Source organism: Rutidosis leptorrhynchoides, chromosome 9 (genome assembly GCF_046630445.1).
Source record: "Rutidosis leptorrhynchoides isolate AG116_Rl617_1_P2 chromosome 9, CSIRO_AGI_Rlap_v1, whole genome shotgun sequence".
Lineage (NCBI taxonomy): Eukaryota > Viridiplantae > Streptophyta > Magnoliopsida > Asterales > Asteraceae > Rutidosis > Rutidosis leptorrhynchoides.
Genome location: NC_092341.1, coordinates 156,858,285 through 156,877,915, shown reverse-complemented (window position 1 = coordinate 156,877,915; position 19,631 = coordinate 156,858,285).

Here is a 19,631-nt window from a genome sequence, read left to right as displayed (position 1 = left end):
CCTGAAATCACATCAATGAAAGGAAGATTGACATTTATCTGTTTAAACATATCCAAGAATTTGGATTGCTCGGCTTCAGGTCTCTCTTTTCTCATTTTACTCGGGTAAGGAAGTGGTGGTTGGTATGGTTTAACATAAGGTTTAGCCTTAACTATGTTATCTTCATTAACCTTTTCAACTACCGGTTCTTTTTCCTTATCTTGGTCAGATTGTGGTTCTTGTGGAGTAGGAATAGCTTCATCAGAGATTACAGGTATTTCAGGTGGTTTAAGTGTAATACCGCTTCTTGTGGTAATGGCTTTAGCTGTTTCATTCTGGGGGTTAGCATTTGTATCACTTGGTAGACTTCCCGGTTTTCTTTCAACTATCGACCTTGCTAGGTTACTTACTTCTTGTTCCAGATTTTGAATAGAAGCTTGTTGATTTCTAAATGCTTGAGCATTTTGTTCATTGGTTTGTTTCTGAGATGTGAAAAATTGAGTTTGAGATTCAACTAGCTTCGACATCATGTCTTCTAAATTTGGCTTTTTATCATCGGTTTGTGGTGGTTTGTTTTGAAAATTAGGTCTTTGCTGGTTGTAAGTATTATTAGATACTTGTTGATTGCTTGGACCTTGTTGGTTGTTGTATGGAACATTTCGGTTATAATTCTGGTTTTGATTGTAGATCGGTCTTGGCGGTTGATAATTATTCTGATAATCATTTCCAGGCCTTTGGTTTATGTATGAAACATTCTCTCTTTGTTCCATTGTTAATTCAATACTGAGACAATCTTTTGTCAAATGTGGTCCTCCACACTACTCACAACTAATTCGTATTGAGTGGATATATTTAGTCATCTTTTCCATTCGTCTCTCGACAGCATCTATCTTTGCAGAAATGGAATCTAAGTCATGGCTAGAATCGGCTCTAGCTGCTTTAGATGATCTAACGATATCTTTTTCTTGGTGCCACTCATGTGAGTGGGAAGCAGTGTTATCAATAATTTTATAAGCATCAGTTGCAGTTTTCTTCATAATGGAACCACCAGCTGCTATATCGATGTCTTTCCTTGTAGTGATGTCGCATTCTTGGTAGAAATTTGTACTATTTGACAAGTGTCTAAACCATGTTGCGGACATCCTCTTAGTAATTTTCCAAATCTTGTCCAAGCCTCATATAAAGTTTCATTTGGCTTCTGTGCGAAAGTAACAATTTCTCCTTAAAGTCTAACGGCTTTAGATGCCGGAAAGAATTGTTTAAGAAATTTTTCAACTAAAATGTCCCATGTATCAATCGCCCTTTCAGGTAACGATTCCAACCAATCTTTGGCTTCTCCCTTTAAAGTCACGGGAAATAACATGAGATATATCTGTTCATCCTCCACTTCTCTTATTTTAAATAGAGTGCAGATCCTATTAAAGGTACGAAGATGTTCATTTGGATCTTCCTTCGGCGCACCACTAAATTGGCATTGATTAGTTACCATATGTAGAATTTGTCCTTTGATTTCATAATCTAGTGCATTTATGTCTGGTTGAGTAATTGCGTGACCTTGGCCAGTGCGTTTAGTTCTCATTCGGTCTTTCATACTTAAAGGTTCCAGATTCTCCATAATTGAATTTGTTGAATCTGAATCACTAAAGGATTCTGATTTAATGGTTAGTTCCTCAACAATCTCTGTTTGAATGATTGGTGGTGCAGGAGGAAAGATTAATGGTTCAGGATCTATGAATTGTCCCTGAATATTCTCCGGATTCTCAATTGTGAGGTCGGGTTCAAAAAATGGATTATCGGAAATTTGAATTGGAGTAATTGGTCGACTGGATGACGATTCTAAAGAAAAATAAACGGCGACAATATTTGCTAGATGTCTTGATCTGGTTACAGGTGGTGAACGTACAAAAGGTGGTGAACGTTTTGCTCGGTGCATTCACTGAATATCCTATTAGTTATAAAAATAAGAAAAATTATATAAGTTATCAAATTAATAGACTTTTCTAATTTTGCCCACGTTTCGAATAGCCAAAAGATGCAGCAGTGGGGCAGGATTCGTTTGGTCTCAATATAATTGAGTACTGTTTGGCTCCAATAACCCGGTCCACGTACAAATCCAACTATTACTACGAACCAGAAAATTTTGATGTCTATCAATTTAACCGCTTAAAATAATTTTTCGTAATTTAAAGAAATTTTAGAGAAGAAATAGAAAAAAAAATCGAAGTCCTAAAACTAGAATGTCGAGAAATAAGAAAGAAAAAAAAAGTGCGTCGAAAAATAAAAGGTCGAAAAATAATAGGCGTCGAAAAATAAAAATAAGAAAGTAGCGCGTCGAAACTTAAAAAGGAACTAAAAACTAAGAATTAAAAGTTGCGTCTAAAAATATTAAAGCTTAAAAGGAATACTCTATCCCAAATGGCAATGACTTAAAAAGGGTACTAAAATCTTAAAAAGGCGTCGCAAAATTCTAAAGCACCTAAATCTTAGTCTAAAGAAAAAGCACTTAAGAGATTTTACGGCAAAGCCTAAAAATCTAGAAATAAAAATAACTATGGCAAAAACTATATCTTAAAACTAAAAACGAGCAAAAAAAATACTAATATTACGCTAAAACAATTAAAAGGGTACAAAATATAAAAATAAACTTAAAGTTGTAAAAAGTACAATTTTTATAAAAATATTATTTATTTTATAAAACTATTAATTTTATAATTTAATTAAACTAAATAAACTTAAAATACAAATTAAATAAAAACTAAATTAACTAATTAAATAATCTAACCCTAATTAGGGTTTAAATTAAATAATAATAATAATAATTACCGTAATGATTGCTGTTTTAGGGTTGTTTGTGGCGTGTCTGTCAGGGCCATGCGATCGCATGGTCCTCACCTTAAAAATCCATGCGATCGCATGAAGTAGGTTTTCGGGCCAGGTGGGTTGGGCTGCTACAGTATAGCCCGTAAACTTTTATATTTTTTTTTTCTGTTTTATGATTTATATTGAATAAAATATAAATATCTTAAATAAAAATTTAATTTTAAAAACTAAAATAAAAATACTTTTATAAATTTTAACAACTCTTAACAACAAAAATATAAATTTTGTTTTTCTTTTTATATTTTTGGAAACTAAAACGTATTTTTTTTAAAAAAACGTATTTTTATAAAAGTAAACTAAAAATTAATAAAAATCTTTTTTTTATATAGCGTTACGCTTCCTGCGTTTAAGCAGAATTGTCCCCGGCAGCGGCGCCAAAAATACTTGATGTGTGCAAGGTGTACTAGAAAATAGTATTATTTTTACAACGAATTACTATTAAATACGATACAATTTTACACAAGATATTTATTTATATATAGAATGGATATACCTAAACCTTGCTACAACACTTATAGGCAGTGTACCTAATCGTACAGTAGGGTAGTTTTTAGCAAGTCCGGTTCGTTCCACAGGGATACACTTAAACAAGCTTAACGCTATATTAGTTTAACTTATAAAAATACAAATATATATATATAAGTAATATTATTATTATAAAAAGGGGGTTTTTACCGTTTAATGACCGGTTTGTCGATTTTTAAAACTTTAGTCGCAGTTAAAACCTAATGTAAAATATAAATAAAAGACTTAATTTAAAGCGTAAAATAAATAACAATAATGAAATTGCGATAAATAAAAGTGCGATAATTAAAAAGTACGATAATTAAAAGTGCAATTAAATATAATGTCAATAAATAAAAGAGCGATAATTAGAAGTGCAATTAAATATAAAATAAAGGAAATTAAATCTGAAATAAAGGAATTATGCTTATATAAACTTTCGTAATCATGATGTTTGACGTGTTGTTTTTAGTTTATTCCCATAGGTTAATTGTCCTTTGTCCTGGATTATTTGATATGTCCATACGAATTTGTCCATAATAGTCCATCAGTCATAAATATAAAGGGCGAAAGTCTTCGTCAAATTATTCTTATTCCCGAAGTCAAATATTCCAACTAATTGCGGATTCGAAATGTAACAAGGTTTTAATACTTTGTTTAATGAATACACCAGGTTATCGACTGCGTTTAAACCAAGGTTTTACTACTTTGTTAACAATTATACCAATTACCCTTGAATGTAATCCACCCCTGTTTCAACAAGTCTACTAACTATTAATACAGTTCCGTGTTCGATAAAATGAACAATTATTGGTATTTATAGATATCCCGCCCACCGTGCACAGTCAAGCGTATGTGGTTATATATAAATACATCAAATTATAAGTCTATATATTAAATTAACGAGGTATCGTTTAGTTAATATAAAGCCCATTAATAGCCCATAGTCTAATTTCCACAAGTGTCATTCTTTTGTCCAAACCCCAATTATGGTACAAAGCCCAATTACCCAATCTTAATATTTTTAGCCCAACATCATGATTACTTCGTCTTAAATAAGCATAATAATAACTTAGCTACAAGACATTAAATTAAAAAGGTTGAATATAACTTACAATGATTAAAAATAGCGTAGCGTTACACGGACAGAATTTCGACTTACACCCTTACAACATTCGCTAACATACCCTTATTATTAGAATTAAAATTAAAATTAAAATTAAAATTATAATATATATATATATATATATATATATATATATATATATATATATATATATATATATATATATATATATATATATATATGTTTACGTATGAAGGAAGAAGAAAAAGATGTGTAAATTTCGTCCAAAACTCGCGAACTTTATAGGACCAGGCCTGGATTTCAGGGCCATGCGATCGCATGCCTTTTGTGCCTCCAGGCCATGCGATCGCATGGTGGTAGGTATCAGCTCAAAATTCTTTGTTTTCTTGTTTGTCGACGTTTATAAATAATAATATAATATATAAATAATTATAAGAATTATTTAAATATTATATTTTATTTATGTGCATAGTTAACTTGTAATTTTTAGTCCGTTGCATCGAGCGTTGAGAGTTGACTTTGGTCCCAGTTCCGGTTTTTCGAACGTCCTTGCGTACAATTTAATATCTTGTATTTTGCGTTTCGCATCTTGTACTCTTGTAATTTTGAGACATTTCTTATCAATAATTGGAACCACTTTGATTGTAATTTGTACTTTTGAGCTTTTTGGTCGTTTGCGTCTTCAATTCGTCGAATCTGTCTTTTGTCTTCACCTCTTATTATTTAAACGAATATCACTTGTAAATAGAACAATTGCAACTAAAAGCTTGTCTTTCTTGAGAAATAATGCTATGAAATATATGTTCGTTTTTAGCATTATCAGTAGTACATGGTGGTGGATGTACATGTTGGGTCGCATGGAACAAAATGCTAAAACATGTAAGTAGTAGTACCAAGCATGCTTAACTTTGTCTTACACTCTAATTGGGTTTTGTCTTATGCTTCATGGGCTAATTTAGTCCATTAACTAGTCCATTTAGTGAGTCCATCAAGTAAATAGGTTGGGCCTTGGAAGTCCATTAAGGTAAAGTCCATTAAGGTAACTAGTAAGCATTAGTAACCACTAAGCATAATTAAATAAGCCCTTAAGGCAAGTAATTGTTATAATAAATAACAATTAAGTTTACATAGTCATAATATCCCAATTATGACAAAAGTTTGCTGTGTACCAAGTACGTATCTCGTTTAAAGCGATAAGTGACACTAACGGTCGTAAAAGCAATCAAGGATCATGTGAAGTAACTAAATACTTAAAAACACGTTGTAAGGCATTAACGAAGGTAATTAACATAATTAAAGATCCCAGAATAAAATCTAAATTAGTACGCACAAATACGCAGTTTCATGAAAGTAATAAATATAATTAAAAATCGAAAAGGTCGGGTCGTTACATTACCCACCTGTTAAAGAAAATTTCGTCCCGAAATTTAAGCTGAGGTAGATGGTGGAGTTGAGAAAAGGTGAGGATACTTCTGCATCATTTGATCTTCTCGTTCCCAAGTAAACTCAGGTCCTCGTTTTGCATTCCATCGGACTCGGACGATCGGGATCTAGTTACGTTTCAAGGTCTTGACCTCACGGTCCATAATTTTAACGGGTTCTTCCACGAAGTGGAGTTTGTCATCAATCTTAAGCTCGTCGAGAGGGATGAAAAGTTCTGGTTCAGCAAGACACTTCTTTAGATTCGACACCTGAAAAGTAGGATGAACGAAGCTCAATTGTGTCAGAAGATCCAAACGGTACACAACGTGTCCAATACGCTCCAAGATTTCAAAAGGACCAATATATCGCGGATTTAACTTTCCACGCTTTCTGAAACGGATTACACCTTTCCAAGGTGCTACTTTCAACATTACGCGGTCACCCACTTAGAATTTGAAATCTTTACGTTTAAGGTCGGCATAGCTCTTTTGGCGATCACGGGCCGTCTTGAGCCTCGCTTGAATTTGGACAATCTTCTCGGTTGTTTCATGAACGAGTTCGGGTCCGGTTATTTGCTTTTCGCCTACTTCGGCCCAACAAATAGGAGAACGGAACTTACAGCCATACAATGCTTCGAAAGGTGTGGCATTAATACTCGAATGATAGCTGTTGTTGTAAGAAAATTTAGCTAGCGGTAAATGCTTCTCCCAAGCTTTCCCGAAATCAATAACACAAGCACGCAACATGTCCTTCAAAGTTTGAATCGTGCATTCACTTTGTCCGTCGGTTTGCGGGTGATATGCAGTAGTCATGTCGAGACGTGTTCCCAAGGCTTCTTGCAAGGAACGCCAAAATCTAGAAGCGAAACGGGCATCTCGGTCTAAAATAATCGATAAGGGCATACCATGACGAGATACAATTTCCTTTATGTATAGTTAAGCGAGTTTTTCCATCGTATCAGTTTCTTTCATGGCTAGGAAGTGAGCAGATTTGGTAAGACGGTCAATGATAACCCAGATGGTATCGTATCCACCCACCATCTTTGATAGTTTCGTGATGAAGTCCATCGTTATCCTTTCCCATTTCCATTGCGGGATTTCTGGTTGCTGAAGTAACCCTGATGGCCTTTGATGTTCGGCCTTAACTTTTGAACAAGTCAAGCACTTCTCAACATAAGTAGCAACGTCCTTCTTAAGATTAGGCCACCAATACTGTTCCTTGAGATCGTGGTACATCTTACCGGCTCCTGGATGAATTGAATATCTTGACTTGTGGGCTTTCTCCAGAATAAGACTTCGTAAATCCCCATAACTAGGCACCCAAATCCTTCCGGCGAAATATCAGAGTCCAGTCCCCATATCGAGAGACGAGAATGTTCAAGTGTTCATGAGAAATATTCTCCTCTTTGAGAGCCTCATCTTGGGCTACTCGGATTTGGCTATTGAGATTCGAATGGATGGTGATGTTCAAGACTCGGACACGAAGCGGTACCATTCTTTTCTTTCGGCTCAAAGCATCGGCTAAAACATTTGCCTTGCCAAGATGGTAACGAAGTTCACAATCATAGTCGTTCAGTGTCTCGATCCACCGTCGCTGTCTCATGTTCAGTTGTTTCCGATCGAATATGTGTTGGAGGCTCTTGTGATCGGTGAAGACAGTACTTTTGGTTCCATAAAGATAGTGTCTCCACAGTTTGAGCGCAAAGATGACAACACCAAGTTCGAGATCGTGAGTAGTGTATTTTCGCTCGTGAATCTTCAGTTGTCGGGAGGCGTAAGCAATAACCTTTGTTCGTTGCATCAATACACAACCAAAATCATGTTTCGAGGCGTCGCAATACACAATGAAGTCATCATTGCCTTCGAGAAATGATAAGATAGGTGCGGTGGTTAACTTCTGCTTCAGGGTTTGAAACGTCGACTCTTGTTCGGTTGCCCAAACGAACTTCTTCCCTTTGTGAGTTAATGCGGTTAATGGTCGCGCAATCAGAGAGAAACCTTTAATGAATCTGCGATAATAACCGGCGAGACCTAAAAATTGGCGGATGTGAGTAGGAGTAGTGGGGGTTTCCCACTTGCTGATAGCTTCGATCTTTGCGGGATCAACTTTGATACCCTGGTTGCTCACAATATGATCGATAAATTGGACTTCCTTCAACCAAAACTCGCACTTAGAGAATTTGGCATAAAGTTGCTCTTGTCTCAAGAGTTCAAGCATGAGTCGGAGATGTTGTTCGTGTTCTTCTTCGCTTTTAGAGTAGATTAGGATATCATCTATGAAGACGATAACGAACTTGTCTAGGTACGACTTGCATACGTGATTCATGAGATCCATAAACATGGTAGGTGCATTGGTTAAACCGAATGGCATCACGAGAAACTCATAATGGCCATAACGAGGTCAGAATGCAGTCTTAAGTACATCGCTCTCCTTCACCCTCAACTGGTGATAACCTGATCGGAAATCGATCTTAGAGTAAACGCTGGATCCTTGCAGCTGATCGAAAAGATCGTTAATTCTGGGAAGGGGATACCGATTCTTGATCGTCAACTTGTTCAGTTCGTAGTAATCAATACACATGCGGAAAGATCCGTCCTTCTTCTTTACAAATAACACAGGTACGCCCCAAGGCGAAGAGCTTGGTTGGATGAATCCACGGTCTAGCAGTTCTTGCAGTTGACTCTGCAACTCTTGCATTTCGGAAGGTGCGAGTCGATAAGGTGCGCGGACTATAGGTGCAGCTCCTGGTACTAGATCAATCTGAAACTCTACTGATCTCGGTGGGGGTAATCCTGGAAATTCTTCTGGAAACACATCGAGAAATTCGTTCACTATTCGTACATCATCTACGCTTTTCTCCTCCGTTTCCAACTTCTTTACATGCGCCAGAACAGCAAAATGCCCCTTCTCATAATCTTTTGTGCCTTCATGCAACTGATAAGGTTCAACTTTGGGCTACATCTCTCCTCGTATACAATTAATGGCACACCATCTTCGCGTGGTACACGAATAATCTTTTCTCCACAGATGACTTTTGCTTGTGCTTTGGACAACCAGTCCATGCCAACTATCACATCAAAGCTTCCCAACTTAATGGGCATCAAATCTATCTCAAATTCTGCTCCAGCTAAGTTTATAATACCTCTTCGGCTAATTTGGTCAACTTTCTCAAGTTTCCCATTGGCAACTTCAACGAGCATACTCTCCTTCAAAGGTACTAATGACCAATCTATCTTAGAGCAAAAGTGTCTATCTACATAACTCCTATCAGCACTAGTATCAAACAAGATAGAAGCTAATAGTTTATTAATAGTGAATGTACCTGTGACCAAGTCAGGATCCTCACGGGCATCCATGACGTTCATGTTGAAGACTCTCCCACGTGATGGCCCGCCATCCTTCTTCTTGTTCGGACATTCATTCTTAAAGTGGCCCTGCTGGCCTCATTCAAAGCATTTCCTTGGCCCATTCAGAGTTGTCCTCACAGCTGAGGGGTTGATCTTGCAATCCTTGTCGATATGTCCAGTCCGCTTACACTTTTCACATACTACGTTGCAGTACCCAGTATGATGCTTGTAGCATCTCTTGCACTGCGGAAGGCTACCTTTATAGTTAGGGTTCGAGCTAGGGTTCGGGTTAGGATTCTTCCTGTCGTTGTTTCCCTTAAAGTTCTCATACCTCTTAGATGGGTTTTGATCAAAGACCTTTCCCTTGTTTTCGTCCCACTTACATTTCCCATTACTAGTTCCCAATTCCGATTTCACCTTTTCTGGCTCTTTCTGGGTAATTTGATTCATCAGGGTGTGCGCCATGCGCATAGCTTCCGGGGCATCTGCTGGTTACGAAGAGGTGACATTTTCCTGAATGGTCTTGGGAAGTCCCCACAAATACCGTTCCATTCGCTTAATTTCAGGAGTAACCATCGTGGGGCACATCAAATCTAACTCCAAGTACCTTCGGTTATAGCCATCAAGATCAGTTCCTACAACTTTCAGTTCCCAAAACTCCGCTTCCATCTTCTGAATTTCGGTTCTGGGACAGTACTCCTCGATCATAGCACTCTTAAACTCCTCCCATGGTGTAGCATAAGCCTCATCAATTCCCTTAGCCTGGGCGAGTGTGTTCCACCAGATTAAAGCGCCATCCGACAGCGTTCAGGAGGCGTACTTAGTTTTGTTCGCTTCGAAACAGTTGCTCACGCGGAAAACAGCTTTCAACTTTTCAAACCATCTAGTCAGCCCAACTGGCCCTTCAGTACCACTGAAATTGTGGGGCTTGCAGCTCTGGAATTCCTTATAAGTGCACCCAATTAGAACGTTCTGGTTAGCCAGTGGAGCTTGGGGGTTAATATCCGCCATAGCTGCAGCTACTCGAGCAGCTATCATCTCCTCAATCTATGCCGTTGTGGGCGTTTCCCTTGGAACTCTTCCGTTTGCCATTGATCTTCTAAACAAAATTTCGACTTAAGTCAAAATCCAGCACCCAATATAAATATTATAGTATAAGGTAATCAACATGGAAACAGCACAATACACATTAACTAAGCAGGGCAAACAGCAGCAGATAGCACAAAAGCCAACATGCAACATCTTAAATAATCATCGTACAATAATTAAACAACATTAAGTTCCATTCATTAATAAGAAGGTTGCATACATCTCCATAAGGTTCGTACAATACATGAATAAAACATGAAACTACTAAAGGAATTACATAATGAAATCTAATACAATAGTCCTAGGACGAAGGTGGGTAAATGATGTCCATCAGGTGGGACATCTGGTCCTCGAGCTCAGTTACCCGAGCACATAGGGTATACACTTCCCTCATCAGTTCCTCGATGACGGGGGATGCTAGTGGGGCAGGTGGTGCAGATGGTGCAGGTGATGCAGATGTAGACGGCACAGTGCGGGCGGTCTAACACACGAATGGATCGGCAGGATACAGTACGACCCTCTTACGAGCGGTGACCCTAACCAACTGTCCACGTGCATCCACGAACTGTCTTCCTCCATTAATTCCTGGGATAATAGTACCATCGAAACGATACCGCTTCTTCGGCGGGGTAGAGGGCGGCTGCACGAGCTCCTCCTTGGAGTCCTCCTCAGAATCCTCTTCGGGATCCTCCTCGCTGGTGTCGTCGGATGATGAATCGTCTGAATCATCTGAGGGTGGATGTGTCTGGCCGGTGGTCATAAGTCGAAATCTGAAAGGTGGAATCGGCATGACTCGTCCATCAGTGGTGTGTCTAACCCAATATCCACGCTCATTACGGAAAGGACCGTCTCCATCTCCCCTAGGGATCACAGTACCACCGGATTGGTGCTGTGGCTTCGGGAGTGTAAGGCTGGGTGGAGCTGGAATCTCCGCGGGATCCTCGTCTCCGTCTGAGATGTCCATCAGGTCAAGCATGAGTCCACTGGAAGGTGAATTGCCAGAATAGTCAGAGGGTAGCGGTGACGGGATCTGTGAGTCAGCAACAATGGTAGGTGATGCAGCAGACTAATCTGAGTCACTCTCCAAATCAACGATAATGGGCGGTATATCCGACATCTGAACAAGGAAAAATAACTTTTTCCATGTCAGTAAGACATATAGCAAGCACGTAATTAGGCACTACAGCATCCTAGCAGTATATATCATGGCAATAAGAAGAGTATTAAACAAAAGTAACATGCAATCAAAGGCAGATAGTAGCATGCAGTAGTGAGAATAAATAGTATCATACAATAAGTCCACATGGCAGTAAAAGTAAGCAGTAGCATGCATCAAGTTCCGCAGAAACAAGTAAACAAGAAAGTTGTAGATTAGTCCTATTAGTGAATCCTACTCGGCTCAGTCAAGATTCACTAATGCAACCTAATTCCCTACAACCATTGCTCTGATACCAAATGTGATGCCCCGTACAAAACCATCGTGTACGGATCATCAACAACAGGTCCATTACAAGGTTACAACACTATATGTTGTTTTAAAACAAGTTTGCATTCATGGAAGGATAATGTTTTTACAAAAGATAGCGCGCTTCTATGAATAGAAAGCGTTAACACAAGTATGTGACACTAAGGTCATTACAATCCATTGTTCAAATGTAACATACGTTTTGAATGCAAAGTAAAAAGTTTCGTAATTGAGACATCTCTAAGCATAGCAGCGGAAATCTAACACCGAGAGTCTAGTACAGCGGAAGCAACATACGTCTAAGCACCTGAGAAATAACATGCTTAAAAGTTAATACGAATGTTGGTGAGCTATAGTTTAAATGTAACAGTAATGTAATGTAGGCCACAAGATTTCGTATTCAAAATAGTATGAAAGTATATGCATAACCGTAGGCACTTGATAACTAACTTAACGTAAATATCACCCCCTAAAAGTACACTTGGCGAGTGCGTAAGTTTACGAAGTATTAAACACCCGTTAAATGCTAGCGCGACTAGCCCGAGTGGGGATGTCAAACCCTATGGATCCATATCTAATATTCGCGTTCACCGGTTCAAAAACCAATGACTAAACGTTATCGAGCTAAGGGAAAAGTTTATGCTGTTATATAACCCACACATATATAAAGTTTAAGTACTCGTGCCTAGTAAGTAAAACGTAAAAAGCGCATGTATTCTCAGTCTCAAAAATAGTTGAAGTAAAAAGGGAGCTATAACTCACAGTGGTAAATGCAGTAAAAGTCGATACGAGATAAGTAAGCAAGTAAGTCAGTCCGAAAGGTCCTCAACCTAAGTCAAAAGTTACTAAGTTAGTAAGTCGTTCCCAAAGGTTTTAAAGTACATAAATTAAGTCTTAAGTATCATCATCATCAACATCATATGTAAAAAGTAAAGTAAGTTTTCAATCAAGAATAGAGACCGAAACAAATTATGACTTCGTTCAGCTTCTACGACCTCTATACAAACTGAAATGACGTGAGGCTAGTGTCCATGGCTCTGTATATGAGTTCTATACCCGCTGACCGATTTTCAGAACCTAACTCGTCATCGTTTGACCGTGGCGATGGTTTAAGTGAGAGTAGGTCAGAATTTTCAGCACAACGTTACAAGGGCGTAGTGACTTTCGGAAGGCTATAAATCCTAAACCGTATATCGGATTAAGATGAGTCTTAAACAAAAAGTAATATAATCGAACCGAAATATCTGGAAATCAACTTTTCCAGTAGCCCAGGGGACTGATTACACCCTGAAAATAGTAAACAAGTGCTCTGGTGGAATTCTTGGTGCTTGATGCTCATCACGGTTCTCATCCTTGATGCTTGTAGCTTCAAGTGTACAACTCATTGATGTGTTAGCATAACTTTGACCAAGGTTTTACCATAAACACACAAGAGTCAAGACTAAGAATTTAAAACACAACTCATGTGACAGTTTGAGCAAGGTGATGAACCAAAGTTACATCAATTTTCTTAGTTTCAACTCAAATGCAAGTCTTATTAAGCTATAAACTTTGAATCAAACTAAATAAGCAAGACCTTAAGCTAGAGAGGTTAGACCTTAACTAAGTATTAAGGATCTTAGACTAAAAAGTCTAGATCTCATGTTCTTGGTGAAACCCTAAGTCAAAACACTTAGACTTTCAACTTTACACTACCATAAGTTATGAAACTTAGATTTTGTAAAGTAAAGTGAACACAAATTAATGAACACTTGTTTTAACAAGTTAGATGACCATAAGTTATGAAACTTAGATCAATTTAGATGAGTGAAAGTTATAAACTAGAAAGCTTAAACTTTCTTGTTCTTGAACTTTCAAAGTTAGACTTTGGTTTCAAGATTTATGAGATCAAAGTTAACAAGTAATCTTTGACCAAGTAACTTATATAAATCGAATTCTATATACATAAATGATAAATTTAAAGTTAAAAATAAAAAAGTTCAAGTTTGGATCCTTTATACAAAAAGATATCAAGTCACAAGCTTGAATCTTCATGAAATGAACTTTAAAGTTCCAATACTTGAACATAAAGAGGATCTTAAAGTATTTGATCCTTAGATTTGTTACAAGTTTCATGTAGAACCAAAAGCTACAAAGCTTTGATCCTTGTTCTTGCTTCTTTATCATAAAAATGATTAAAGATTGCAAGATAACATGAGGATTTGAGTTATAAGAACCAAAATCCAAAAATAAATGAAGATGATGATGATTACGGTTTTGAAAGAAGAAAAAGAAGAGAGAAAAGTGTTTAAACCTTCAAGTTCTTCAAGAAAAGTTGAGAGAAAAGTTAGAGAGAAATTTGAGAGAAAAGAAGTGTGTGTTTTTGAAATGAAATGAGAGTGTTTGAAACAAAATGAAGTGGTGGTGATGGTTTATGGGTGCCGACGGTTTCATGGGGTGGTGGGGGGACCATTTGCTTGATATTGGGTTGTAGTACATGGTGGTGGATGTACATGTTGGGTGGCATGGAACAAAATGCTAAAACATGTAAGTAGTAGTACCAAGCATGCTTAACTTTGTATTACACTCTAATTGGGTTTTGTTTTATGCTTCAAGGCCTAATTTAGTCCATTAACTAGTCCATTTAGTGAGTCCATCAAGTAAGTAGGTTGGGCCTTGAAAGTCCACTAAGGTAAAGTCCATTAAGGTAACTAGTAAGCATTAGTAACCACTAAGCATAATTAAATAAGCCCTTAAGCCAAGTAATTGTTATAATAAATAACAATTAAGTTTACGTAGCCATAATATCCCAATTATGACAAAAGTTTGCTGTGTACCTGATAATGCTAAAAACGAACATATATTTCATAGTATTATTCCTCAAGAAAGACAAGCTTTTAGTTGCAGTTGTCCTATTTACAAGTGATATTCGTTTAAATAATAAAAGGTGAAGACAAGAGACAGATTCGACGAATTGAAGACGCAAACGACCAAAAAGTTCAAAAGTACAAAGTACAATCAAAGAGGTTCCAATTATTGATGAGAAACGTCTCAAAATTACAAAGAGTACAAGATTCAACACGCAAAGTACAAGATATTAAATTATACGCAAGGACGTTCGAAAATCCGGAACCGGGACCAGAGTCAACTCCCAACGCTCAACGCAACGGACTAAAAATTACAAGTCAACGGAGTACAAGAATATAATATAATATATATATATAATTAAATTTAATTATATATATATATATATATATATATATATATATATATATATATATATATATATATATATATATATATATTAATAATAATAAATAAATAAGCAGCCCACGTTTTTGTAGACTTTTGAGCCTCCCCAGCTGGCCATGCGATCTCATGAGCCTGAAGGGCAAAGCTCATGCGATCGCATGAGCACCTTTTCCAGCCCACATGCCCTATAAAAACGAGTGTTTGGTTCATCAATATAATCCATCAATCTCTCTATCTATATGTAAATGTATATATATATATATATATATATATATATATATATATATATATATATATATATATATATATATATATATATATATATATATATATATATTAATTTTAATTTTAATTTTAAATCCTAATAATAAGGGTATGTTAGCGAATGTTGTAAGGGTGTAAGTCAAAATTCTGTCCGTGTAACGCTACGCTATTTTTAATCATTGTAAGTTATGTTCAACCTTTTTAATTTAATGTCTCGTAGCTAAGTTATTATTATGCTTATTTAAATCGAAGTAATCATGATGTTGGGCTAATTACTAAAATTGGGTAATTGGGCTTTGTACCATAATTGGGGTTTGGACAAAAGAACGACACTTGTGGAAATTAGACTATGGGCTATTAATGGGCTTTATATTTGTTTAACTAAATGATAGTTTGTTAATTTTAATATAAAGATTTACAATTGGACGTCCCTATAAATAACCATATACACTCGATCGGACACGATGGGCGGGGTATTTATATATACGAATAATCGTTCATTTAACAGGATACGGAAATTGATTAATAGTCTATGGAATTATTAAAACAGGGGTAAAATTATGTACAAGGACACTTGGCATAATTGATAACAAAGTATTAAAACCTTGGGTTACACGCAGTCAATATCCTGGTGTAATTATTAATCAAAGTAATAAAACCTTGTTACAGTTTAAGTCCTCAATTAGTTGGAATATTTGACTTCGGGTATAAGGATAATTTGACGAGGATACTCGCACTTTATATTTATGACTGATGGACTGTTATGGACAAAAACCAGACGGACATATTAAATAATCCAGGACAAAGGACAATTAACCCATGGGCATAAAACTAAAATCAACACGTCAAACATCATGATTATGGAAGTTTAAATAAGCATAATTCTTTTATTTCATATTTAATTTCCTTTATTTTATATTTAACTGCATTTTTAATTATTGCACTTTTATTTATTGTTTTTGTATTTAATTGCACTTTTAATTATCGTACTTTTTAATTATCGCAATTTTATTTTATCGCACTTTTATTTATCGCAATTTCCTTATCGTTATTTACTTTACGCTTTAAATTAAGTCTTGTATTTATTTTTAATATTTTACATTAGGTTTTAACTGCGACTAAGTTTTAAAATCGACAAACCGGTCATTAAACGGTAAAAACCCCCCTTTTATAATAATAATATTACTTATATATATATATATATTTGTATTTTTATAAATTAAACTATTATAGCGTTAAGCTTTGTTTAAAAGATTCCCTGTGGAACGAACCGGACTTACTAAAAACTACACTACTGTACGATTAGGTACACTGCCTATAAGTGTTGTAGCAAGGTTTAAGTATATCCATTCTATAAATAAATAAATATCTTGTGTAAAATTGTATCGTATTTAATAGTATTTTCTTGTAAAATTTAATAGTATTTTATACCCCTTAGCTTTAACATCAATTATTTTTGGCGCCGCTGCCGGGGATCGAAATCTAGCTTAAAAGCCGGAAGCACAACGCTATTATAAAAAAAAAGATTTTTATTTTTAGTTTACTTTTATTAAAATACGCTTTTGTAAAAATACGTTTTAAAAATTCAAAAATATAAAAAGAAAACAAAAATATAAATATTTTTAAGATTTTGTTAAATATATAAGTTTTATAAAGTTTCTTTATTTTTATTTTAGTTTGTAAAAATATAAATTTTATTTAAATATTTTATAATTATATTATATAAATATTTAAAACAGAAAAAAAAAATACTCGATCCCGGTACTGTTACAGCCCGTAAACTGGCCCAAAATCCAAGCTCATGCGATCGCATGAGCCCGAAGGCATAAACTCATGCGATCGCATGAGGTCTTCTGACAGGCCACATACAACCCTAATTCAGTAATCATTACGGAGTATTATTATTAATTATACTTAAACCCTAATTAGGTTTTAGTATTTTATTAGTTAATTTAGTTTTGTTATTTAATTTGTATTTAAAGTTTTAATTAGTTTTATAATTATATAAAAATTAATACTTTTATAAAATAAATAATATAAAAATAATATTTTTATAAAAATTGTACTTTTTACAACTTTTAGTATATTTCTATATTTTGTCCCATTTTAATTGTTTCGGCGTAATTTTTATATTTTTCGTTCGTATTTAGTTTTAAGACTTAGTTTTTGCCATAGTTATTTTTATTTCTAGATTTTTAGGCTTTGCCGTAAAATCCCTTAAGTACTTTCTCTTTAGACTAAGATTTAGGTGCTTTAGAATTTTGCGACACCTTTTTAAGTTTTAGTACCTTTTTAAGATATTGCCATTTGGGATATAGTTTTACTTGTAAGCTTTAATATTTTTAGACGCAACTTTTAATTCTTAGTTTTTAGTTCCTTTTTAAGTTTCGACGCGCTACTTTCTTACTTTCATTTTTCGAAGCCTTTTACCTATGTATCAATTATCACTCCAATTAGTAATCTCAATTTGCAATTTTAATTTTAAGTTAGTGATAGTAATAAGGTTAGGTTAGTCGAGTGTTTTAAAGTTTTATAAGTCACTCTTTTTCTTTCTTATTTTTCGACGCCTTTTATTTTTCAACCCTTTTCATTTTCGACCTATTTCGACGCGCTCTTTCTTTTTCTTTCTTATTTCTCACCATTCTGAATTTTTTTCTACTTCTTCTCTAAATTTCTTAAAATTACGAAAATTTATTTTAAGTGGTTAAATTGATAGACATCAAAATTTTCTGGTTCGTAGTAATAGTTGGATTTGTACGTGGACCGGGTTATTGGAGCCAAACAGTACTCAATTATATTAAGACCAAACGAATCCTGCCCCTCTGCTGCATCTTTTGGCTATTCGAAACGTGGGCAAAATCAGAAAAGTCTATTAATTGGATAACTTATATAATTTTTCTTTCCTTTTAAAAATTAATAGGATATTCAGTGAATGCACCGAGCAAGACGTTCACCACCTTTTGTACGTTCACCACCTGTAACTCGATCAAGACATCTAGCAAATATTTTCGCCGTTGATTTTTCTTTAGAATCGTCATCCAGTCGACCAAGTACTCGAATTCAAATTTCCGATAATCCATTTTTTGAACCCGACCTCACAATTGAGAATCCGGAGAATATTCAGGGACAATTCATAGATCCTGAACCATTAATCTTTCCTCCGGAACCACCAATCATTCAAACAGAGATTGTTGAGGAACGAACCATTAAATCAGAATCCTCTAGTGATTCAGATTCAACAAATTCAATCATGGAGAATCTGGAACCTCTAAGTATGGAAGACCGAATGTGAGCTAAACGCACTGGCCAAGGTCACGCAATTACTCATCCTGACATTAATGCGCCAGATTATGAAATCAAAGGACAAATTCTACATATGGTGACTAATCAATGCCAATTTAGTGGTGCGCCGAAGGAAGATCCAAATGAACATCTTCGTACCTTTAATAGGATCTGCACACTATTTAAAATAAGAGAAGTTGAAGATGAACAGATATATCTCATGTTATTTCCCTGGACTTTAAAGGGAGAAGCCAAAGATTGGTTGGAATCGTTACCTGAAGGGGCGATTGATACATGGGACGTTTTAGTTGAAAAATTTCTTAAACAATTCTTTCCGGCATGTAAAGCCGTAAGACTTCAAGGAGAAATTGTTACGTTCACACAGAAACCGAATGAAACTCTATATGAGGCGTGGACTAGATTTGGAAAGTTATTAAGAGGATGTCCGCAACATGGTTTAGACACTTGTCAAATAGTACAAATATTCTACCAAGGATGCGACATCACTACAAGAAAAGACATATATATAGCAGCTGGTGGTTCTATTATGAAGAAAACCGAAACTGATGCTTACAAAATTATTGATAACACTGCTTCCCACTCACATGAGTGGCACCAAGAAAAAGATATCATTAGATCATCTAAAGCAGCTAGAGCCGATTCTAGCCATGACTTAGATTCCATTTCCGCAAAGATAGATGCTGTCGAGAGACGAATGGAAAAGATGACTAAGGATATACACTCAATACGAATTAGTTGTGAGCAGTGTGGAGGACCACATTTGACAAAAGATTGTCTTAGTATTGAGCTAACAATGGAACAAAGAGAGAATATTTCATACATAAACCAAAGGCCTGGAAATAATTATCAGAATAATTAACAACCGCCAAGACCAATTTACAAACAAAACCAGAATTAAAACCGAAATATTCCATACACCAACCAACAAGGTCCTAGCAATCAACAAGTATCCAATAATACTTACAACCAGCAAAGACCTAATTTTCAGAACAAACCACCACAACCCGATAATAAAAAGCCGAATTTAGAAGATATGATGACGAAGCTAGTTGAAACTCAA